The 25,587-nt window shown below is 36.0% G+C and overlaps 1 protein-coding gene and 1 long non-coding RNA gene across 3 annotated transcripts in view; one reads left to right on the top strand and one right to left on the bottom strand.

Annotated features, from left to right (window-relative positions):
• Positions 1-18,524, top strand: part of LOC110349945 (uncharacterized) — a 186,904-nt gene extending 168,380 nt beyond the window's left edge. The window contains exons 6-7 of the long non-coding RNA XR_015452903.1: positions 720-762; positions 7,621-18,524. This is a non-coding gene — a long non-coding RNA (uncharacterized LOC110349945). The remainder of the gene's footprint in view (positions 1-719; positions 763-7,620) is intronic.
• The window catches only part of Cfap299 (cilia and flagella associated protein 299), a 595,444-nt gene that overhangs the window by 105,651 nt on the left and 464,206 nt on the right, over positions 1-25,587 (bottom strand). The window lies entirely within an intron of this gene.

Genomic DNA, 25,587 nt, shown 5'->3' with positions numbered 1-25,587 from the left:
AGGCCTCTATCCAAGGCCAGCCTCTCCTTGTGTGCAGTTGACCACATTTCTTAAATTATGATCCTTTTGCTTCTATTAGGTCACTACTTTTGACATACAAACATGCTGTATTACCTATTATTTGAAAAATAATTACTGTTCCAAATTTCTGTACCTTTTTATATAAAAAATTGTCATGATTTCTTTAGCTCCATCAATCAACCTTTTTCATGAAGCACTCTGGTAAAATAGTCTTGTCTTATACCAACTAGTTTTTTTAACTCTAATGGTCACACCTTAAATTTTATTTTTCCCAGTGGTATTTGATCTAATTGTTGACTTTTTCTTCTATAAAATATTTTCCTTATTTGGCTTCAGTAACACCACAAATGTCCATGATTTTTTTTTTTTTTACCAATCTTTTCTTTAGTTGCTCCTTCTCTCCTACCTGATCTCTTAAGTTTTGGAGTTCTCCTTACCTTTTCTCTATTTGCATTCACTTACCAATTAGCCTAATCTAGTTCCATGGATTTAAGCATCAAATTTAACTCTGTCATGAACTTTAGACTTGTTTGTATACCAAAACTTCAGCAATGTCTCTCTTTATAGAGGTCTCAAATATTTTACCTATAATTATTTTATAGTTTTAAAAAATTTCTATTGTCACAAATATGGTGATACATTGCATTCTTAAACATACTGACTAGAGAAAATAAGTGACTTCTGCTCTGCCTTTTTAGGTAAGTCCCCACTCCTTCGTGATCATGGTATCTCCCCTGTCAGGTAAGTATTATGTCCTCACTCCTACATGTCTCAAACCCCTTCATTCACCAAAACCAATTTATATTCCTCTTTTCCAACACATCAATCCTGATCACCCTAGCCCACACTGATATGGTTCTTCCAAGGATTTAAACTGCTTATTTTGCATATTATTCATTTGGTAGATATGAAACTGCTTGAAATGTTCATTGCCTTTATTTATGGTAGAATATATTATTCCAAATGAATTATGAGCTGCTTGGTGGCAAATGGTTATACAGTGTATCTTAATATTTTTTTGTTTGCTATAATGTAGTTAATTGTGGTATATTTGTTGATTTTTCAACATAAAACATTTGCATCCTTATCATCATTGCCACCACCACCATCAGTGTGTTTCTGGAACACAATAGCCAACATCCACAATTTAAAGAAGGAAGCACTTAGTTTGGCTCATGGTTTCAGGGGATACAATTCATGGTTATTTGGCTCAAAAGCAGGAACATCATTACAGAGGGGTACAGCAAAGCAAAGATTCTCAATTCATGGCAGCTGGGAAGCAGAAAAAAGGAAGAATGTCAGAAAGGAAGAAGTCAATAACTATACATAACTAAGATCACACCACCATGCCCCACCCAGACATATCCAAGACATATCCAAGATATACCCAGAACTGTGCTTTACTAATCTCCTGGTTGTTTCATAAGCCACTCAAGTTGACAGTTAAGATTAACTGTTACATCCCAAACCCTTTTTCAACTTGACACCCAAACAGATCTCCTTGTACCATATTTAGTCTCCAGATAAAGAAAATAGCAAGTTCATAATTCTACCTAATATGATACAACTATCTTGCATACAAATAGAAACACATTAATTCCTTTCCCAAAGACCCAAGGCAAACTCTTAGCTATAAATCTCTGTAAAAACAAAAAGCATGTTATATAACCCCAAAGTACAATGGCACAGGGTAAACATTCCTTTTCTAAAAAAGAGAAATGGTATAAAAAGAACAGAACTAGACCAAGACTAAAAGCAAACAGGGAAAATGTTAAGTCCAGCATCTGGAGCAAATGGTTGTGAGTTTTGAGTTCCAGAGGACTTGAGTTCCATCCATTGCCATGACATTGGCAATTGCAACTTATCCAGCCTCTCTCTTGGGCGGGCTCCATTCTCTTGCTGAAGCTTTCCTAGGCAAATGGTCCATGTTTCTGGCATCTCCAATTGTGGTGGGTTAAGTAATGGTCAACTTGGAACACCCAGTGGAACTGAATCAGAGTGGTTTGGGCACAGAAGATCCACCTGAGGATTGTTGCCAATGGCATAACAAAAGACTCGGAGGGGAAGATCATGGGCTGTTGATTTTCTAGGAGAAGCTTGCTGCTGGTGGTTTTCCCAGTGTGAACCTGGCTGTTCTCATTGGGGGAGCAGATTGGGGCCTCACTATAACTGGGAATGGCTGCTGTTTTCATCAGAGGGACCTCTGGTCTTCACAGTGAGCATCACTTCCTGGCTCCAATGTAGATCCCTCAGCCTGGTGGCATAAATCTTCACCCCACCAGCACAGGTTTTCTGGTGTCTACCACTGGACTTTGGGCCTTCTAGGTGCAGATCCTTGATATGGACAAGCCTGAGACATTGCCATGGGCTCTAGGTCACTGGCTGGATTCATGGAGGACACTGCTTTGGACTTTATGTATTCAGCTGGATTTGTGCAGGACATTGCTGTGAGATCTAGACCCTTGGCTGGATTCTTTGAGTCTCTAGTGTGTGGCTAGATCTCTTGCACTTTTCTGCATTTGATTTTTTAGGTGAATATTATAAAATATTCCTATAAATTATGCGTCCTGTATTAAATCTATTCCCTTGCAAACCCTGAGTACAACACCAATATTCTGCAGAAATCACTGAAGCTTTGGCTTCATTCCCACAGCTTCACACATAGTACTCTCAGGAGCTACTTGCCTTGCCCCTACACCACAATGCCTTTTTGTGAAATCTGGATGGAAACTTTCCTGACCCCATAACTCTTAAATTCTGCACACCAGTAAAACCAGCATCACATGGATGATCCCAAGGTCTGCTGCCAACTAGAGCAGTAGCCAGGCCTCCTTAGACCATAGCTGCAGTGGTATCTGAATGCTTGAAGGCTGAGCATAGTGAAAACCCTTCTTGAGCAAGGATCCCAGAAACTCTCTTCTCTGAAAGGTTTACACTTAATACCCTTGAGCCTGTGGTGAATGGGGTCTTACAGATTTCTGAGATGCTCTCAGGTTATCTTTATTCTTGTTCCTGTACAAAGTACTTGTTTTTTTAAATGTTTCCAGTCTCTTTTTAAAGTTGTACGTCTCCTTTTACCCCAAATTTACACATGGTTTCTTTTGGGCCAAAATTTAAGTTTCTCCAACTTTTTCACTCTACTTTTTCCCCTTCATTTCTCATTATAAATCTGACTAAAAGTATCAGAAGTACCCATCCCATAGCATGAATATTGAGGTGGTTTGAAATTTCCTCTGCCAGATCTATTAGTCTACTGTCATTATTCTCATTCTCCTAGAAAGTTTCAGGAAAAAGGCAAAATGCAGACACATTTTCTCCTACAATGTAACACATGTTACCTCTAGTCCAACTTTCAATAGAGCCCTGTTCCCACTGAAACCTCTTCAGCCTGGCTTTTATTACCTTTATTCCTTCCTGTAATCTGGTTTTCTGAGTTCTAACCAGAATCACCCATCAGGCTCTGCCTACAGCATTTTAAGGTTTCTCTAGTGTGTATCTCCAAACCTTTTGACACCCCCTACCTCAAACCAGGCTCCTAAAACTCATGGTCAAGTACAGTCATAGAAATGAACCCTATTACTCTAGTACTAATTTTCTGTGTTAGTCAGCTTTCCTCTTGCTGAGATGAGACTTAATATCCAGCACCCCAGGAGAGGATTAATTTGGCTTTTAGTTTCAGAGTATGCAGCCCATGGTCATCTGGCTCCAAGGCAGAAACATCAAGGTGGAAGGTCATGATAGAACAAAGATGCTTAGTTCATGGGGGCTGGGAAGCAGATCAGAAGAACAGTGCCAAAGAGAAAGGGATCAGGGATCATATATATAGTACCCAAGGCCATGCCTCTATGACCCACCCAAACACACTCAGAAACGGGCATTACTAATCCCCTGGATATTTCTTAAGCCAATCAAGTTGACACAATTAAGGTTATCCATAACAATTCATAAGTATTTACTGAGAAAATGGAGCAGCAGAGAATATCTTCAGAAATGTTTAACATATATTTTACTCATATCATATCTAAGAAAAGAAAAACTGTATCTTGTACTGGTGAGTTCATGGAGCAACTGTGAGCACAAAAATTTTACATGATCTGATGGAAAATTTGATCATTAAGAGATATTCTCTTTGGAACTCCCAATTTTAAAATCCCCTGAGTGTATTTCAAAGTAGTAAGATTCCCCAGCTGTGCTTTGCTGAATAATATTAGAGCAGGTCATTACTACCCTTGCTTTCCTGAGACCTTGAAGTCCCTAGGAAACTTCAAAGAAGTGATCAAAGACCTAACAATGAAATACCAGGCACACTCTGAAGCCTGATATGAGGGAGTTGAATGATTGTCATTACTGCTGTACAGATGATGACACTGTCTTGCAGGACTGTAGTGAGTTACAATGTGATAACTTTTTTGAAAGCACCTATGCAAAGCCTTACTAAATTTAGTAGCTTGATTCCAGAAAATTGATTAAGTTCATCTGTTCCTCTTTTTGCTTTGTTGATGCTAACAAGAAATATTTTCATGAAAATGTATAAATTTGAGGTTTAATGTACTTAGAATAGGAATTAAGTGGTGTATGTTATGTTCTAATAAAGCATAGTATTAATTATTTCTATGGCTATGTCTTGCAAAACTGTTTGCCATTTTCATAGGTGTCAATAAAATGGGTAAAAAAATCACAAAGACAGAAAGTACTTAGATGATTTGATATTTTAAATTGACATCATTGAAAGCAGACAAGTTCGTGCTTTGTGTTAAACATAAATGCTACTGGGTTATTTTGGTTTAATTATCCTGGCTAAGAACAAAAGTATTTTATATGGGCAGATAGCAAAGACAAACATACACTTATTATTATTTTTTAATCTGGAGATTACCATTTTGTATTTGCTCATTACCCTTAAACCACATCCTGCGTGTTTTGGATTTCAGAAGCTTTAGGATTAAGGGCAGTTCTTTTTATCTGATGTTTATTCTTGGGTGTTTTTTTTTTCTTTTACTTTTTTTTCTAGCACAATACAAATTTTGAATGGTTTAAAGATCCTGTGGGATATAGGAGCAAAGGAAGGAGAGGATTAAGATGATCTTACTTAATTTAGTATTTATGAAACACACAAGTTATTTCAGAATTATTGGAAAACACCAAACTAGCATACCCTCAAAACAATTGGTTGTGCCTATTCAAATTTTAGAACCACTGAAATAGCTCATCAATCCATCTCCCTTCCTCTTATAAATGAGGCAATTTAATCATAAAAAGGATAATTATCTCCCATGGCAACTGGCTAAAGGCAGAACCGGGAGTTGACTTTGATGTTTTCCCTCTGTCACGTCCAGACTATTTCCACTATACCAAACTTCCATTCATGACTACCGAATGTAGAAGGGTAGATATTTAATTGGAGGGTATCACATTGCAAGCAGGAATGATGCCTTGTTTATCCATGTGGCTAGCATAAAATAACAATAAGCATTTTGTTAATACATAGATTTTGGAATAGATGAGATTCTAACTAGTGCTCACTTCACTATAGCACATGCTGTAAAGAGTAAGTACATCATCTTAGACAGCTCAACTGAAGGCTGAGCTATTTGTCTTTATGGCTTTGCTGACAATAACTTCCTATCCAGCAGGAAATACCAACTTCTAGAGTGCTGATCTTGAAAATCCTAATGCTCAAAGGGACCATACCAAGGTCTCCATACAAACACCTGATTCATTGTACAATCCTTCAATTTGATATTCCAGCACAGCTACTGACTATAGTGTCAATACTGCCTAGATGAGCAGGCAAGAGCTCATCTCAGCAATTTCTATCATAAATATGTCCTTTAATAACTTTAGAAACCAAATAATGAAAAACTGTAAAAGTTACATCTAATGTGGTATTAAGATTATATTTGATTCAAAAATAGGATCCTTGGACAACCACCTGATAACAACATTCATCAATAGGACCCTAGGACCATAACTCAGGAAATCAAGCATCCTTTTTTCAAATGAGGTTTTTGTCCCAATAAAAGAAGACCCTTGGTTGGGCTAAGTTAAACTACATGTAAGATGCTTTTCTGCATGTTTTAGATATTTTCCAAGCTGACTGATGACATTCATAATAAATTGAGAAAATTATGACTGTCTTTAACCCAAATCCTCTTCTAAATCTTTGTTTACTATTCTAATGATAATAAAATCTTCACAAGAAAGAAATCAGAATATTGTTATGGTTTAAACAACCCAGTTGTTTAAAATGTGTGATCAATCAAGAGAGACTAAATGGCCCTAGCACATCTCTTAGGTAGGTATTCAAAACTTGGTCATCACTTCTTGACAGAATAATTTGGGAGAGGAATGAAGTATAGGCTGGCGGGGATAGGAAAAATTAGAGGTGTTTGTTGGCTCTTCCACTAATATATATTATGTATTAGTGGTCGAACATTTGTCAAGGTGTAAGGCCTTGTTTTCAATCCTCAGCACTGCAAAAGCAAACAAAACAACAGAAACAACAAAACTCTAGGCTCTAAAGTAGAATATTGCTGTTAATTAAAACATAGTTTACTCAAAACCTTGTGGTTCATACAGCAATTATTGAAGTAAACATACTGCTATATTTTTATATAAAAATTGACAAGCTATAATAAGAAACAGTTGTGTGTCCAGTCAGTTTTCATTTGAGAGTTTTCTTGTAAAATACGGATTGCTTGAATAAGCAAGTAATACATTAGCTATTTTTCAAAAACCTTAAGGTTCTCCCCGAATGTCTTCCTCCTACACTCCAAAATACTAAGTGTTATTTGTAAATTCAGTTGTGTTGGCATGATTTACATGTACTTTCCCTAAACTTAAATCCTTTATATGTCTAATCAAGGTCATAGGAAACCAATTACTTCCTTTACTGTTTAACCTAGTTAAATTACAGGGTTTTAAAAATGAATTCCATCAATTAAAGTAAGGAGCTTGATATTTTATCTCTAAGTTACAGAAAAATATGTCAGCCTGTTACCCAAATGGGAGCCCTCACATAATCAAACAGAAAAGTGGAAATAAGAATTTGAGTTACTTCTTTAGACCACACACAATCTTGTACAGAAGGAACAATGTGAGTTTTTATAAACCACTATTTTCCTAATCTATACGTAGGATTGAAGACATTTTCTGAGAGAGTGTGCTCATTGTCAAAACAAACATTTCAAACTCATTTAGTGACATTTTCCATTCCATGCTGGGATGCAAACTGGTAAATAGGAGGGAGCAAGGACTTGAGTTAGTAAACATTCAAAGTTCCAAGTTGGCCATTTAGTAGATATGGGTCCTTGGCCAAAATATTTAATATTTTTCTTATGTGATTAAAAAATGGAAATAGAAATGCCTAACTTTTCATAAATTCAAGTAAGTCCTCTATAACATGGGTATTAATAAATTATGATTCATTATTAATTTATTTAGTATTAAGTTATTCTTGGCATCAATCATACAAATGACTCATACTCATTTTGAGGGAAACATGGAAAATGGTAGGATAAAGATATTTTTATCCTCTTTTCCTTTTTTATTAATGAATTTAATCAATAAACATAATATTCCATGTCTTCTCTCTGCTAGGTATGAAGCTTGACTGCACGTGCTGAGGTAAATGACATCATCACTTATCACAAGCAGCTCAAAAGCTAATGTGGAGACAAAGCAGTCGAGAAACATGACTGTGATAGTTTTAGGGAAGAGCTAAGAAAGGGATCCTGTGGGGACACCACTTGGGAGAGCAGGGAATGATTCCCCAAATTCTCCAAGAATATGAGTTTCAAAGGATAAGAAAAAATGACCAGATGTTAAAGGAAACGAAGCTCATTCCCTGTTTCCAGATGATGAGCTTGTCTCTCCTCTTCATTAGATTGTATACTCCATGACATCAAGGTCTTCTTTTGTTTAACTTTGTATCTCTAGCACCTAGGATGGTACTTGGTACACAACCTTCTCACATTAAAAATTCTTGAATGGGCCCCTCAAAAGTGTAGTGTGATTTTCGTTACTCAGGTGCCTGTATTAAAATATACAGATATGTGGCTATTTTAAAAGTAGAATTTTCAGAAGAAAATGAAAGCACTTTTTGAGGTTGATGAAATATGGTCTATATTGACAGCTACAAATAATATACTCAATGAAATATAAAACCTATATGATGGACTAGGATATCAATTTTGCATTTTCCCCCACCAAGGAAGTGATTTTAACCAACATTTACTATTGTTAATTCATTCGATTCTGTTCTATATTGTCATGTCTGTACTGTTTCTCTAAAGATGATCTTACCACACTGGGATGATCACATTCATTCCGTCTTTCTTATTTCTGAGTTGTGTCTTTGTCCGAAGCCTTTTGATACAAACCAATAACGTATTGAAAAGTGCCAAATGTCCAACATGCTGCTGCTGAGAATGCCTGTGCCATATTGCAGTCCTTGTGCTGTTGGATTCCAAGACTGTCCCTCATTCTTCCCTTAGCAATTCTCTTCTCCTAGCAATATCAATTGATTCCCTCACCAGTATTAATGGTAGGAAGCAAACAATTCCCTTTGGTCAGAACAATGACTTCTGGAGAATGTTCTTGGAGTCTGAATTGAAAGCCAAACCCTACTTCCTGCCTACCATCCCACAACCTCAACACAAAAATAAGATCATAGTCTCACAGCAGATGCTCAGACACAAATCTCAGCATTATCCCTATTTCTCCTATGCCTTGTACTTTTGTTTGCTAGTTCAGATTTATTTCCACCTTTCTCCACCCAACTTTCTTCCTAGGGAGTCTGCTGAGAGAAAGAGAGAGAGAGAGAGAGAGAGAGAGAGAGAGAGAGAGAGACTGGTGGCTAGGATGGTGTCAGTTTCACCTCTAACTTCTAGTGACTCTGGGATCATGCACTATCCATTGTAGTGACCCTAAAAGCCATCCATTAGTCCCCGTGTAAACAAACAAATGTGGCCAGTTTTCTCTTGGAATCCTAATGAGCACACTACTCCTACGACCTGAGGTCAATTACTAAAGCTTCTGCTTCAGTTTTCTCACCTGTACAAGACTAACAATGGTACCTACATTATGGGTCTTAGGTTAGGATTAAATAAGAGAAAATGATAGCACATAGTAATACTCAATAAACATTAACATATAGTGCTACTAGTAGGCTGCTGTGTGATGATATGGTCTATGAAGCATGATTAAATATACAGAACCTTCTAAGATTATCTTGTTGACTCTTGTTTAATTATGTCAATCACAGAACTCTGTTGATTACACACCTGTCATGAACCAGCAGCAAGGAGACATATTAAAGGCACAAAATTTGACGAAGATGTTGTATCTGGCTGACAAAAACCTAAAACATTCATGATAAATGGTAATAAATGAAAAAATTAAAATATTAAAGAATTTTGTTAAGGGATTCTAGGTCAGAAGAAGAAAAATTTCCCAAGATGCAGGTGAGGAAAATTCCTCAAAATGATCATACTATTGGAAGCCTTGTTTAAACCAAGTACATGTTTAAAAAAAGACAGCAAACTCCAAAGGTCACATTTGCAAGAAAATAAAAACTGATATACTATGAATGCATTAGATCTGCTAGAAATTGCAGAGTGTATTAGTGTGAAGCACACAGAAAACTAAGGAAGTAAAAATGCAAAGATGATTAGCCTCAGAGAAAATAAAAATGGTTCAAAGAAAATGTAATCATAGCAAGGAGAATAAATACTTTGATTACTTTTTTAGTTCTTTAGCTCAACTGTGGCTGACATTTAAGTGATGACACATTGAATAATCATGTAAACCAAAATTATGACATATCTCTATTAAGAGGATGGGAGGAGGAAAAGTTTGGGGATGGTTTGAGAAGAAAAAAACAAGAGACCTTTAGCAGAGAGAAACCATTATCTTCTACAAAAAGAAGTAGATACAAAAATATTAAGGAATATCAGTACCAATATGTGCTGTGGCTTATATCTAGTTGGGCCCCAAAAGCCTTATGCTCTCATATATGGGGCTTTTGGAAGATGGGTGGAACCTCAGTGTGTGATACTGGATTACAGGTGTGATAACTGATTAGTCCACTGACAAGTTTAATGTGGTTGTGGGTGACGGGGTTACTCAAGAGGGAGATTTTGGAGTGCATATTTCTTTCATATTTTCTCATTTTTATTTTTTAATTTGTTTTCTGCATTGATGCTTGTAAATTGCTTATGGTGGGTAGATTTATTACTAGTATTTAGACCTCTTTGGTAATGATTACTTTTCAGATATGTCTTATTGGTGTAGCTGGCTTTTGGCCTTAAAGTGTGTCCCAGGATCCTACCTCTTCTGCTGAAATGTTTGGCCTAGCATCCAGTTTTTTTGGTATGGACTGCAGTATTATTTATAACCCTCATACAATTTAGGTATTGGCAAACAAAGAAAATCAATTGATCACAACAATTATGCCACCTTACTAAGGTAGTGCTATCAGTAATAGCAACAGTACCAAACACAAACTGGAAAATGATAAACTGTAATAACTAACTCTTTGCCACCTTTGACCATAGGTACAAGATTTATAGTTACATAACAATATCTACGACAAATCAGAAAATTATATGCAGTAAATATCCACTCTATTTTACCCCCTTTTGCCACAGAGTAGTATTTGGCCATAGTAAAATATAGTTAACTACCTACAGATTCATAAGGGTAAATAGTATAGCTATGGAAGCATAAAGCAAAAAAGAGAAAGAAAATAGATTATGAAGGAAAAAATCAAAGGAAGATAATGAAGAATGAGGCAAGATTGATGTAAAAGTTCCTATTAAGGGGTAAAGGTAAATTAGTGGTATTAGATAATAGTAAAGAGAAGACCAACTAGGTAAAGGATAAATAATTATGAGTGGAGATTAAAGTAGAGAAAAAGAAAATAAGAAATCATACTTAATGGAACAAGTTGAAAGAGGAAAAGTATAAAAAGAAGGGAGAGAGAGGATAAAAGAAGACATGTTCAAACAAAATAGTATTAAAAGGGAGTGGACAAGAAAATGCATGGTAGAAGTTCAACCTTCACCAGAAGAAAAAAAATAATAAAGTATAAAAAATAACCATAGAAGAGAAAAATTTGATTTAAATGAAGAGAGAGAGAGAGAGAGAGAGAGAGAGAAAGAGAGAGAGAGACTATGTATTTCCAGAGTGTGATTTTTTCCCCCCAGGTAATCTAATCGTACAAGTCACATTCTTCTTTGTACCTCTTCATAAATAAAGTCATTGAGTTTGTATGGATGTTATTCAGTTCAGGGGGCCTTCTCTCTGTTTAAACTGTTCTTGCTGTTTAAGCTGGGGTATTGGACCAGGGAAGGTGTGGGGCCTTGGTTCTGAGGCTCCTGTCATGGATTTCTGCTGGTTGGGGACCAGTGCTGGCTACCCAATGTATATTCCAGTGTCTGTGGGACTGGCTCCCTACACCTGGCTTGTGTTGAATTAGGATACCCAGATGAGATCCAGATCTGCCCAAGTGTAATATGGGAAGATTCCTACAGGCCCAGTGAGGTCACAAGGCATTGGGTAGTGTCTTGTGGATGTCCAGATACCAAGGCAAAAGAGGCAGACCCTTAACCCTTGCTGCTTAACCAAGCAGAGAACTAGCGTATTGTGTTAAGCAGGGACTATGCCTGGGACCCTGGAAGAATGCAGGGTGGAGATTCTGATGCACCCAGAGTGGAGGCAGTGTACCTGGTGCTGAATGGATGCTGCCATAGTCCAAGTGTAGCAGGCAGAGATTCACTCAGGATTGGAACATCCTGTGTAGACCCAGGTTGCCCAAAAACTGGTGTTAGATGTCATACAGAGTCTCAGGCAGCTCTAGGATCAGAGCAGGGCAGTGAGAGCTGGGTGTAGGCTCAAGTGAGTCCAGGGTGCCACTGATTATGGACTCAAACTGGACCAGTGTTAACTCTGTGTGCATGTTCTAGTTGGTGTGGGATAAACTAAAGGCTCCTGGTGGTGACTTGGGTGTGCTCAGAGTCCAATACTAAAGACTTCCAACACAGGAAGTGATCATTCGTCTATTCTCTCAGAGTCTGAGATTGGCTGGTTGGGAAGGGAGCTGCTCCTGTCTTTGATCATTCACCGCTGGTGTATGCTCATGAAAATGCTGCCAGGCTACAGCTTCCTATGTGTTTGGAGAAGTAAAATGAGACAAAGGACCCATATACTCCAACTCTATCCTGTGAAGCTAGGCTCTGCAGGTTCTTGGGACCCTCTAGCTATTTAAGGACTTCTCAAAATGGCTCCTCTTGTGATGGGTGAGAGCAGAGGGCCTAAGGGCCAGTCATGCAGGATTGCTTCCCTCTTTTAAATTCCTATGCATGTTTTATCTCTTCTTTCAAATTTCTTTTTTTGTATCAAGGTGTATGTCCTTTCCTTCTTCCAGTTATTTGTATTTTCAGTTGATCTTCTCTAAGTCCCTCAGACCTGACTCCACCTCTATTCAGCCATGTTGGATCTATGAGGGTTATACTTTTGATAATCTTTGAGGGAATATTTAGGTTTTTGTAAATGTCAATGCATTATTGAATAAAATAAGAATAAAATCCAAAATAAACATAAACCTCTTACACAAAGCATGTACATGAAAAACAAAAGCTAGTAGTCTCAAAATGCTAAGTTTGGCATCAGATCATGGATAATCTGCAGTAAAATTTAGGGTGTACTTTAGAACTTCATGTAGCTAATAAAACAAGGACACACATGCTCAGTTTTCAGTTTTAGAAAGAAAATTCTAGAATAATTTTAAAGTAAGCTGGAGATGTGAAAGTTCCACAGAAAGACAAGAAGGATTGAAATAAGATGTGGGCAATGTTCCATAAAAAGCAAGGCCAGAATTTGAGATATTTCTTTTTTTCAACTAAGAAATAGGATTAATTATTAAAAGGCTTCACACAAAAAACAATCAGACCCATGTGGCCACACATGGTGAATTCTATCAGGAATTAGGGAAGAAATAATACAAGCACTATAAAATCTTTTAGAATACAGTAAAGGTTGACATACTTTCCTACTGACTTCCAGAGGCTTAAAGGTAAAAATCAAAAGGATTTGGTGATTAGATATTGAAAGTAAAAGAGAAATCAAAATTCATACAGAAGCTTCTTCATTTTGGATGGTGGCTATTTTCTGTTATAGGAAGTATAATGAAAAACAAATTTATAAAGTGACATGGTTTTACAATCTGAGACCCCTAGATTACATCCAGTTAAGAAGGATGTAGTACATAATATTAACATATTGCACTTTAGGGGAAATTTTGAGGCTAGGGTAAAGAATTTGAAGGTTTCCAGTATACAAGTTGAGACTGAAGACATTAACTGGGAAGACAGTCTCTGGTTCACCTATAGAACATCTATATTTAAAGGTGAGCCAGTTATGAAGTCTTTAAAACACTCATTAATTCATTTGTTTATTTAATCCCTCTTTCAAAACAAATTTTTTTTTAGGATTCAGTATGAGCTAATCGCTAATACATCTTCCACAAAGGCTTCATCAAAGCTTTCCTGTGGTTCTAAGAAAATTCCTTTAAATTTCTTCAAGTTTTGGGGTGCTTCTAGAAGAAACATCAAAGCATTAAAAGATTTTACTTCATAGTATGTTATCATGTATTTATGATAATTTATGAAAACACATCATTGGAATGAAGGGAGACAAAATTCAGGGAGTATGATTGCTTACGTAGGGGCTAAATGACAATAGAAAAAGACCTAGGTATTTGGGTCAAAACAGTTCCATGAATTGATTCCTTGAGAGTAGAATAACAGTAGCTTGGGAGGGCTCAGTTGAAATATTGAAACAATCAGAAAAATCAAGTAAACTATAAAGTCGCATAGGAATAATAATTTCATCTATGAACATGTGGGACAAGATTGGGACCATTTGCAAGGATATCTAACGTTCCTTGTCCATATTGGCTGATATATCATTTTGATATTGTAATGATCTCATGGATCTCAGCTGTTGAAAATATTGTAATCTTGGTTATAGGAACCTCAGCATGGGAATACAGATGAATTACTGTCACAAAAACCCTAGTGATCGGGCCGGGGATTTAGCTCAGTGGTTCCGCCGCCTGCCTTGCAAGCGCAGGACCCAAGTTTGATCCCCGGTACCAAAATAACCAAAACCAAACCCTAGTGGTATGATTTCTCAGTAAGGTTCAACTGGTATTTATTATAGATGAGAGAGTATATTACTTAACATGTGGTGGCTTTTATAAAGATGAATTTGGGCTTCTTTTGGCAATTATGAGATTATTATAGAAAGCGTCAGATGGGAGCTGATATTTTATATTCACATCTACCCAGATATCTCACTTTATTAACTTTTTTTTTTGGCTGTAACTTTGTATTTTCTGGCATGTCTTGTCTTCTGTTCCTTCCCTTTATCATTCTTTCCTGCCCTTATCTCCATTTGATAAAAATATTTACTTATATAATGATTCTTTGATCACAATTGATATTTCTATAATAGAAAATATATTCTATGTTAACTTTTGTGATAGTTGCACTACTGCTCTGAAAATGAACTGGAAATCAAATAGTCAATTAAAACAAACACACATAAATATTTACATTTTTAATTAAAGCCAAATCAAGGTAAATTCAGAAATTTTATATTTACACTAAAATTTAATATTTTTTTAAAAATACTACAAGCATTGTTTTGTGACCAGCTGCTACAGGTTTTCTTTTTCTTTTTTCCTGAACCAAACCTTCAATAATATTATCTTCACCTAATACATATCTTGTTTTTCTGTGATTTATCATTATGTTTTTAACTAATTTTGGTGAATAAATTTGCAAGTAGCATTTTAAGCAGTGGCCTTTTTTTTCCAAGGTGATATAAAAGTAAATATATAAAAATGAGACTTTATTTAGAATTTAAAAACTCCTTTAGGGTATGATTATTGCCTCTAATCAATGGCACCATGTTGTGCCTCATAGACCACAGTATGTGGAATGCATATCCTTTATCTCACTGCACAGAGCAGCCCCAACTAATAGACACTTGAGAGATTGGCTCCAGAGGACACTTAATGTTCCTAAGTTTAAACAATAAATATTTTGAAGCATCAAAGGAGTAAAAAACCCATTCATATTGTAGCCATTGTTCTGACAGAAAAACAAAGCTGACATATGTTTTCTATGTAAGCCTTATTTGGAAACAGTTTCTGTAAACATGCTGTGGCCTAGATTTATTATGAATGGCATAGCATGGTTGAGACATGCAAATTATTTGGGACATCATCAACAAGTACTAGTTCCTCATGATTCAAGGATTCCTGTTCCCTCTTTCACAAAATAATAATTTAGGAATTGTGAGAAATGAAGTACTATGATTTAAAACGTTAATAGGAACAGAAAATGACTAGATGCTAAAATGCTATACTTCTATGAATAGTATCAGTATTGCACATTTGGAAGACTAATGGTGTAGTTTTATAAATACAGACAAATACCACAGGCTAATAGTTGTCTAAATTTATTGAATGTAACTCACTTGAGAATTCAAATGCAATTTCTGAGGCCTACTTGCAGACATTCTGATTTAGAAGCATGGGAATGTGTCTGGAATCTGCATTTTAATAAGCACTCTTGGATTCTTAATGCCTGCAATCCACCCTCACGTGTTGAGAAAAATTGTCATATACTGTATATAATGATAGCTCATGACACTAGTATCTCTGAGAAGTTTAAGAAAAATACAGATACCTCTCCATATATCTATTACAAGGGGTGAAATCCAGATATGGACAGATTTTAAAAATTCTATTAATAATTCTGATTTGCAGGTATGCTGCCAAACACTGATAAACAGAATTAACTTCTTTATTAGTCAGCTTTCTTGTTGCTGGGCACAATATTCAACACTCACAGTTTAAAGCAGGGGGGGATTAATTTGACTCATAGTTTCAGAGAACCCAGTCCATTTTTGGTTGGCTCCAAGAAAGAAATATCATGGCAGAAGGTTGTAGTAGAGCAGTTACTCAGTTCATGTCGGCTAGAAGTCACATTGGAGGAACAGTGCCAGAGAGAAAGGGAAGAAGGCTCAGAGGTAGACCTCAAGGTCACACCATCTCCATGATCTGTGCAGACACATTTTGAAGTACACTATTATCTCCAGGATGGCTCCCAAGCTCATCAAGTTGACACACTTAACCTTAACCCTCAACAACTTCATTTAGTTGCTTATCATTAAATGTTATTTTTAAAAATTTGTTTTGAAGAGCTGCCATGCTGTTTCCCTCAGCAGCTGTACCAGTTTATATTCTTAGAAACAGTGCACATACATTTTGATTATCCCACATCTTCAACAACACTTGTTATTCTCTTTTTGCCTTGGGTGATAGTTGTTATCTCATTGTGGTTTTGATTTACATGTTGTAAATGGTTAGTGTCATTGAGGGTCTTTTCATGTGTTTGTCTGCTAATCATCTTTAACAAATGTTTCTTCAATTCTTTTGTCCATCTTTGTTGTCTTTGTTGGGTTTTAGCAATTCATTAGATATTCTGAATATTAAATTATCAGATAAATGAATTGCAAATATTTTCTCCTATTTTGTAAGTTGCCTTTTCACTCTTGGTAATTTTTTTAATACACAAAAATTTTAATTTTCAATTGAGGCCATACTCAAGTGAAATAAATAGGACACACATGTGTAAATACCAAATAGTTTCTCTGGTGTGAGAAACTGAAAGTGTAAATAAGGATTAAAATGATTAAAATGAATAATTGATAATTTGAAATGGGAAGTAAAGGTCCAAAGGGGTAGGAGAAGTGGAGAGGAAGGGGAAAGGAAAGAAGGGAAAGGAAAAATTATAAGAAAAGGAAAAAATTGGGCCGGGGATTTAGCTCAGTGGTTCCAGTGCCTGCCTTGCAAGCGCAAGGACCCAAGTTCGATCCCTGGTACCAAAAAAATAAATAAATAAATAAATAAAAATAAAAGGAAAAGATGGAAACAAAGTCGTTGTAAATAGGGAAGGGAGCACAGGGCATGGGGAAAAAATAAGAACCAAGATGCACCATGTACAGGTACAAGTACCCAATGATAAATGTAAAAGTATTGTATACCTGAAATATACCAATAAAAGAATTTTTTTAAAAAAGGACAAAAAGTCCAATTTTCTATTTTTTTCTTTGTTACCTGTCTTATTACCACATTTTGTCCATGGCAAATTTCCATTTCATGAAGTTTTTGCTCTATATTTTCTTTTATGAGTTTTATAATTTTAGCTATTATATTTAGGCCTTTTACCTGTTTTGAGATAATTTCACTTCTTCCTTTCCAACTTGGGTACCTTTATTTCTTTATCTTGCCTAATTACTTTGGCAAGGACTTCCAGTACCATGTTAACAGAACTGTTGAAAGTGGAATCTATGCCTTGTTCTTGATCTTGGAAGAAAAGCTTTCAATCTTTCTTCAGTGAGTATAAGGCTCACCATTGATTATTCATATTTAACTTTTAGTATGTTGAAAGTAATTTCCTTCTATTCTTTGCTGAGTTTTTTTTTGCATGAAAAAAGGTTGATTTTTGTTAAATGCTTTTTCTGCATCAATTGGGATAATCTCATGATTCATTCTGCTAATATGGTATGTTATACTGATCAAGTTTTGCATGTTGAGCTGTTTGTATTCCAGAAATAAATCACACTTGGTCATGGCATATAATGCTTTAATGTGGTGTTGAAATCATCTCATTAGTATTTGTAGAGGGTATCTCTATATAAATATTCATAAGAGACACTGCTCTGTAGATTTTTGTTTCTTTCTTTTGTAGTTTTTTACTCTGATTTTTGTTTCAGGGTAGTGTTGGCCTAATAAAACAAGTTTGAAGGTAATTTCTCCTCTTAAAACTTCTTTTGGGGGCCGGGGATTTAGCTCAGTGGTTCTGCCACCTGCCTCGCAAGCACAAGGTCCTGAGTTCAATCCCTGGTACCAAAAAAAAAAAAAATTCTTTTGGAAAATTTTAGGTGGATTGATATCTTCTTTACATACCTGGTAGAATTCCCCAGGAATTATTCAGATCCAGGGCCTTTCTTTAGTGTGATACTTTAAATCATGGATTCAATCTCTTTACATATTGTCAGATTTTCCTTTTTTTGTGATTCAGTTTTTGTAGGTTTTGTGTTTCTAGGAATTAGTTCATTTTCTTTGAGTTATCCAAAATTATTGACATACAATTGTTCACAGTACTTTCCTCAATTGTTTTATTTCTCTTCCCACTTTCATTTTGATTTTCCTTTTTTTTCTTAGTCAATCTAGCTAAATGTTTGCCAGTTTTGTAGATCTTTAACAAGTAAACTTTTGGTTTCATTAATTTTCTCTATTAACTTATTCTCCATTTCATTTATCTCTGACTAATAAGTATAATTTTCTTCCTTATTTAGTTTCCTTTTTTAAGTTTCTTAAATTGTAACACTAGGTTGTGGATTTGACATCTTTCTTTTTCCATATAAACATCCATGGCTTTAAATATTCTTCTTGACACAGCTTTTATTGTGTTGCATGATTTTTGTTATGCTATGTTCTCATTTTAATTTGTCTCAGTATTTTCTAATTTCCCTTGATTTCTTCATTGATCCATTTGTTGTTTAAGAATAAATGTTTTACTGCATACAACTTTGTGTGAAATTTTTTAGTTTATTGCTTTCTAAATTCATTCCATAGTTAGCTAGAGACAATATTTCATGTGATATTTATCTCTGTAAATCTGTTTGAGATTTAATTTGTGGTTTCATTTATGGCTTATCCCAGAGAACATTCCATGTGTATTTGGTAAGAATTTTTATTCTGCCATTGTTGGATATAGTGTTCTTATACATGCCTGTTAAATACAGCTGGGCAGGGCATGCGGGTGTATGCCTATAATCCCAGCACTTTGAGTGGGTGAGGCTGGAAGACTACAAGTTTAAGTCTAGCCTAGGCATCTTAGTGACTCTGTGAGACTTTGTCACAAAAGAAAAAAAAGAGAGAGAAAGAAAGAAAGAAAGAAAGAAAAAGAGAAAGGGGGAGAAGAAAAGAAAAGAAAGTAGGGTCATAGGGCTGTGTAGATGTAGCTCAGTGCAAAGGCTCTGGATTCAATACTCAGTACTTATATTTCAAATAATACTAATACTAATACAAGAGATTTTGGTTATTCTATTATTCAAATCCTTTATTTCTTCTGTCTGGCTGTCTAACTCCTTACTGTGATTGGAACATTAAAGTATTCAATGGAACACAGAGTATTTCCCCCTTCAATACTATCAATTTTTATTTATATATTTTGATGTTATTAGGTAAGTAAATATTTATAATTATTATACCTTCTTGCTACTAATAAATAGTGTCATTGCTGTCCCTATAACTTTATCTAATTTAAAAATTTATCTATTATTTAAAAATAATAGTTTTCATTTTCATATCTGTCTTTGGATTAGACTAGTCGATTTACATCTAAAGTAATTACTGAAGTAAAAGGACTTACTTCTGTCATTTGCTATTTGTTTTCTAGTATTTTCATTCCTCATTCCCTGAATTACTCTCTTCTGTGTGTTTTCCTCTTTTTTGTAGTAAAATACTTTAACTGCAACTTCTTTTTGCATGTTTTATAGCTATTTTGTTAGTGGCTACCATGGAGGAGTACATTTGACATCCTAAAGTTTTATCACTCTAATTTGAGTTTACATCAGCATAACTTTAATAACTAACATACAAAAACTCTGCTTCTGTACAGTTCTGTCCTACTTGTAGTTCATTTTATTTCTTGGGTGTTTAGCATCATGTCTTTAATCAAACTTGGGATGTTTTTGGCCATAATTTCCTAAGAAAACACTCCACTTTGCCTCACACAATGTAAATGATAAGTCCTTTAGGTTCTGTTCAGTTTTTCTCAATCATTTTTCTTTCTTTTCCTCAAATCTGATGATTTCATTGTCTTATCTTCAAGTTCACTAACTCACTTTTCTACCTGTTTAGATTGTCTTTGAATTGTGTCGAGAATTTTTTGTTATTGTATTTTTTAGCTTTACAATTTCTTTTTGTGTTTCTTTTTAGGTTCTCTCTTTATTGATATATTCATTTTTTACAAAAGATCATTTTGTTGACACTCTCCATGTCTTTGGTTCTTTGAGCATCTAGCTACTTAATGTCTTTAGTAGGTGTGATAGTTAACTGTTTTGTCAATTTGAATAAGAAACACTCAACTAATTGGATAGTTCTGGATGTAACTGAATGGACTTACTGAAGACAGAGGACCTACCCTAGGTGTGAGTGGCACCAACCAATAAGCTTGTAGCCTGAATGGAATAAAAGGGGAACAAAGAAGGAAGGCTCAACTCTGTTTCTTCCCAGGAACTCCAGGCTTCACCTTCACCTTGAAAGTCCTTTTCTGGGTTCCACCACAGACTCTTCAGCCCTCCAGCACAGACCTTTCGGCCTCCTACATAGACTTGCACAGGGCACTGCAGTGAGCTCCAGGCCTTCCACTGGATCCTTTGGCTCTCCAGCACACAGACAGCTCTTCTGCACTCTTCCACACCTGACTCTGCAGGTGGCTATTGTAAGCCTACCTTGTAAATCTTTATATATTTATAAACCTTGCATTAAATCTCTTTCTGTAGTGAGCACTGACACAGTAGGTCTGCCAGTACTTTTCTGGGGTTTTATTTTAGGGGGTGGATGTCTTGTTATTTCTTCTTTTGAGATTAACGATGTGGTAAATCTGCATTATTTCCCAGGGTTTCTCTGGGTTTTTAAAAGAGGTTTTTTTTAATTTTCATTTTGTTTTGCCTTAATTTTTTGTCTCCATGTGAAGAATAAGCCTGAAATATAATTTTAAAGTCTTCTCCTATCTTTTCTGAACCCACCCCTTTCCTTGCTTATGTACAGTGACTTTGTTTTTTTTTCTCACAGATGCAGTTGCTTTTAATATCTTAGTCTTTAATTTCTAGCTCCAAAAAGAGGAAAGAGAAAAATAGAGAAGGAAGGAAAGGTACTGGCCAGAGGAGGCAGAGGAGAAGGGACTTACTCCTTGCAGGAACAATGCGTGTTATAATGGTGTCCACCTCTGTGTCTGTATCTCTGTGACTGGGCGCGATCACAATCAGTGATCAGAATACAGATCGCAGGACTTGTATAACAGGGTCTTTTCCCACATTCCATCCCCTGCAAACAACGTGCAAGCTGTGGCTGAGGATAGGGAATAGGTAGCTACCACTGAGCTAAGAACTGAAATTGGCTTAGATGAATGGCAATGAAGCAGCTAAACTGCCTTCCAAAGTTGCAAGCCTTCAATATAGTTGTAGAAGATTCTGCCATCATAGTTATTATTTAGGCGGGAAGGCAAATTTCTGGTGTTTCCTACTCCATTAACCTTCCAGGATCACAATTAGTCACAATATATTTTATCAATAAAAGTTTCATGGGAATGAAAATAAAAGTGGTTTTCTTCCTTATATTTTTTATGAATATTAACAAACATGTAATAAATTTAAAGTATTGCAACAGCCCAATACCAGGGCCACTAAAATCCATGTAAGCTATAATACTTAGTATTTGTTGAATGAATGAAGAAAACTACAATGAAGTCCCTGAAGATACTTCTAAAGAAATTTTAGTATTTGTTTTTCAGTTGCCAAATACAGAAGAGCAGTTTCTTTATTTAAGGAAAATATACCGAAGAACATAAATATGAAATTTTTTCTTAATCGTCAAACCATTGTACCAAATGAGTGAACTACTCTTCTGGTTATATGCCATGAAAAAAAAATACAGTTCATCCCCTGGATTTCTTTCACCAAACTAATAAAAAGACAACATGGAGGAACACTGTGGTTTCTTATTCATCAATATACAGTATGACTGTTGGATCTCAGTTTGACTTTTCTGTTGCAGCAGAAAGAGAGACAAATAAAGGCCTAAATGAGGGTGAGACAGAAAGCAGAAGAGTTCTGAAACAATCTTACCACCATGAACTAAGTCCTAAGCCTCTCACTCTCTCCAGGTTTCATTCCTATCCCAGAGGAGGTCAGGGCATGTGATTAGGCTAGGGCAAGGGAGGTGCTAAGTAGGTCCAGGTGGACCTCTTTAAGGCAAACTGGCTTTTATCCAGTTTCAGGTCTTGCTCACATACTTTCTACAGCTGCATTCTGCTTAAAGCACAGCTGGTGTGTTCTCACTTATACAAAAATAGTTTGGACTATTCCTAAAACTTGGTGTAAGTGATTTTAAAGATCATCAGAAAGATGCACTTTGTTAATGAGAAAAAATCAGACCAAAACAAATGATTTCAATATAATACACTCTCTAAACTATATTTTAGAGATAATACCAGTGTGGATCAATTTTGCAATTTTTTAAATATTACTATGTCCCTGAAAAATTGGATGTGATCATATTCTAGACAGAGCACATTGTATGAGAGGCTTGGAAACAAGTTTCTATAATAACTCCATCCCTGTCTTCTGTGGTTCTTGGCTATGTCATATTTCATTTTTTGGTTCAGTATTTTTCTATGCCTCTGAGTTTAGATTGATTTTATCCAGTTCAAAAATATTATCAAAAGTGATTGAATCTTAGGTCTTTCAAACTGTACTGTTATAAATCCAGCTCTTTTATTTTTCCTGTCATAAATGAGCATGAATCATAAAGGCTGAATATACTGAATATTTTAAATATTATGCAAGCTCCTTAAATATGTTCATAATTGTATTTGGCTATATTTGAAATTTATATAGTGAAGGTTATTCTATACAATCCTGTTGATTTGTTACAAATTTAAATCATATTCTTTGAATTATTTAAAAACATTTCCAATATGAATTCATGGAATTGAAAAAAAGACCTTTTGTTGTCAATTCCAAGAAACCCAGTTCTGAAAACTCTTCAAATATTAGTGAAGGCTTTTCAGGTTACTTGAATGCACCTGCTTGATCAGACCTTCAACAAAGTATTTTCATTGGCAAATATGTAATTTGTGAATAAATAAGGAGTTGGATCCTGAGAAACTGGAGCCATAAGCCGGATGCCTTAATATCTTTGTGCAAAGGCTTGCATGCAGTTTCTACCACATTTTTGCAACATTAATTTCTGAAAGTCCAAATGCTTAGGGTACAAGGGGATGACTGCACACAGAGGCCTTTTCACACATTGCTCCCACAGTCAGTGATCCATTTCTATTAGCTCTCTTGGCAGGCCAGCCGGCCCCTGGGAGGAACCTTGGTAAACTTCTTTCAGGTGTGTATGTGTGTGTTTGTGTGTGTGTGTTTGTACATGTGTGTGTGCACTCTGGTATCCATCCTGAGCCAATGGATGGTTACCCATCCACCCGAGTAAAATATTTCCCTTGGGCGAACAGTCTTGCACTGTGAGGGTTCTGCAGGTGTCTCGGGGTGTCAGCTGGCCTCTGTTTATTATTCGTGCGCTGTGTACAAGGAGGCCACCAGTAACAACTCTCTGCAAATGGGTCAAGGAAATGAAAATAAAGCCTGTGCAGCAGGGACTTTTAGGGTCTGGGGTTTTGCTGGCAAACTTTGCCCAAGTTCCTCTTTAGGTGCTACTTTAAAATTGTTACTTGTTTGACTTGGCCAGGACTTCACATGGTGCAGCCACATGAGATTCGGGCAGGGGGGCACCAGCAAGAAGCAGGTGTGCTGCTTTTGCTTTTTCACTTTTACCAGAAGAACATGTTTTCTGCTTGTTTCTGAAGGATTTCTCTTCTTTAGAAGCTTGTTTATGCAATATGTTTTCCAAAAATTTGTTATTTATTATATTCTTAAAACATGTCATCAGTCAAAAATATCTTCATCATTTATTCACTCACTCAAGGAACACTCACTGAACCACTCATGTGGGCTGGACAACAGGCCTGGCAAGACAATAGGGAAACAGAAAAGATTCTGCCTTGCTGCCCCAAATCTGCTCACCCACTCCACTGACCACAATTCAGAGTATATTACTCCTCTGCATAAAGCTGCTACAACTATCTCTGTGGCTTCTCATGATCCATTAGCTCCTCATTCTCCCTGTGTCATCAGGGACCCTCTCACCCCGTCCTAACCCTGCAGCAGCAACATTAACCTCCAACATTCCCCTACAACCTCCTGTCCTTCAAACTGTACTTGTATTCTTCTCTATTCAGTCCATCTTTCCTTTACTTCAGATATGATGTTTTGTCGTTTCATTTTTCTCCCTTGTATTCCCTATGACTGGAATGGTCCTTACGAAAGTCAAAATTCAATAGCTATTTGTTTAATGAAAGTATAAAGTCCTGGCCTTCAGTCTAATTAGAAAGATGTGTGAATAAAGAATGAAAATATATTATCATCAGTCATTATAGTTGTTATGGTTCAGATCTAATATATTATATTCCCTAAGAGTCTCATGTGTTCAGAGGAGGCGTTTTGGGAAGTGATTGGATCACATGGGTACCACACTCACCAATGATTAATCCATTGATGAGTCCATAGCTAAATGTGCTGTTAGAAGGTGGGGCTGAGTTGGAAGGGGTGGGCCACAAGGGTGTGTGTATTTTTCGCTCTAGTTCTTCCCTGTCCCTCTGTTTCTGTCCACCATGAAATGTGCAGCTTTCCTCTGACAGGCCACTCTGCCATGATGTTTTTCTGTTGGAAACAGCCAACCAGGGACTAAAACCTTTGAAACAGTAAGCCAAAATAATCTTTTCTCCTTTACGTTGTGGGTTTCAGGTACTTTGTCCCAGCGATGAAAAAGTGACTAATGCAATAGTGTTGGTATAGTATGTTATAGTAGTCATACACCGGTATATATTTCTAAAAATGTAAATTTGCTAAATCCACATGATATTAAAGGCACGTTTCAAAGCCAATGAATGCAATATTTCTCTAAAGTTTTCTCATATCACTAATATTTCTTTTGGCTTCTGTGAAATAGCCATTTTTATTTATAATTCTCTTATCACTTTTCATACTCTGGAAACCAAAAACAAAAACAACAGAAAACCAGAAAGGGAGCTCTCAGTTTTCCATGAATATTTAACCAGCTCTTAATAACTTTGACTTGAAATGTGCAGTTGATTTTATGAAAATGGTGCTGAAGGCTTTGACTATCGATGAAATGGAGTTGTTTTGAAAAATCTCTAAAAGAGTTGGAAGGAGCATATTATTGACATCATTGATGTATTTGTTTGGGTCAGTTTTAAGAGTCTCACAGTACTACTGAAGCAAAAAGCTTTTAAAAAAATTTATTTTATATGTTGGGATGTTTCCCTATAGATTCTTTCAGTTTAGGGATCACTGTTCATAGATATCATTGTTATAGCCTAAAATTTCTATTGTTTCTCTACTTATTCTTATCATAAGTTACATTATTTCTTCCTCTTATTTTCCCCTCCACTTGTCTAGAAATCTTAATATTGACCACTTATCTGGTTTATTTGACTGAAAACTTATTCCTTATGGCCTGGTTAGCTCACTAGTAGAACTTTGGTCTGAGTCTCTCAATAGTCTCCACAGCTACCCATTGATTTGACCTCTTCTTTGAACCAAAGCTCTCTGCACCCC

This window comes from Heterocephalus glaber, unplaced genomic scaffold (genome assembly GCF_053883595.1).
Source record: "Heterocephalus glaber isolate CG9 unplaced genomic scaffold, H.glaber_assembly_v1.0 deba00001454, whole genome shotgun sequence".
Taxonomy (NCBI): Eukaryota; Metazoa; Chordata; class Mammalia; order Rodentia; family Bathyergidae; genus Heterocephalus; species Heterocephalus glaber.
Note: the sequence above shows the minus strand (reverse complement) of the source record. Positions and strands in the feature narration are given on the sequence as shown.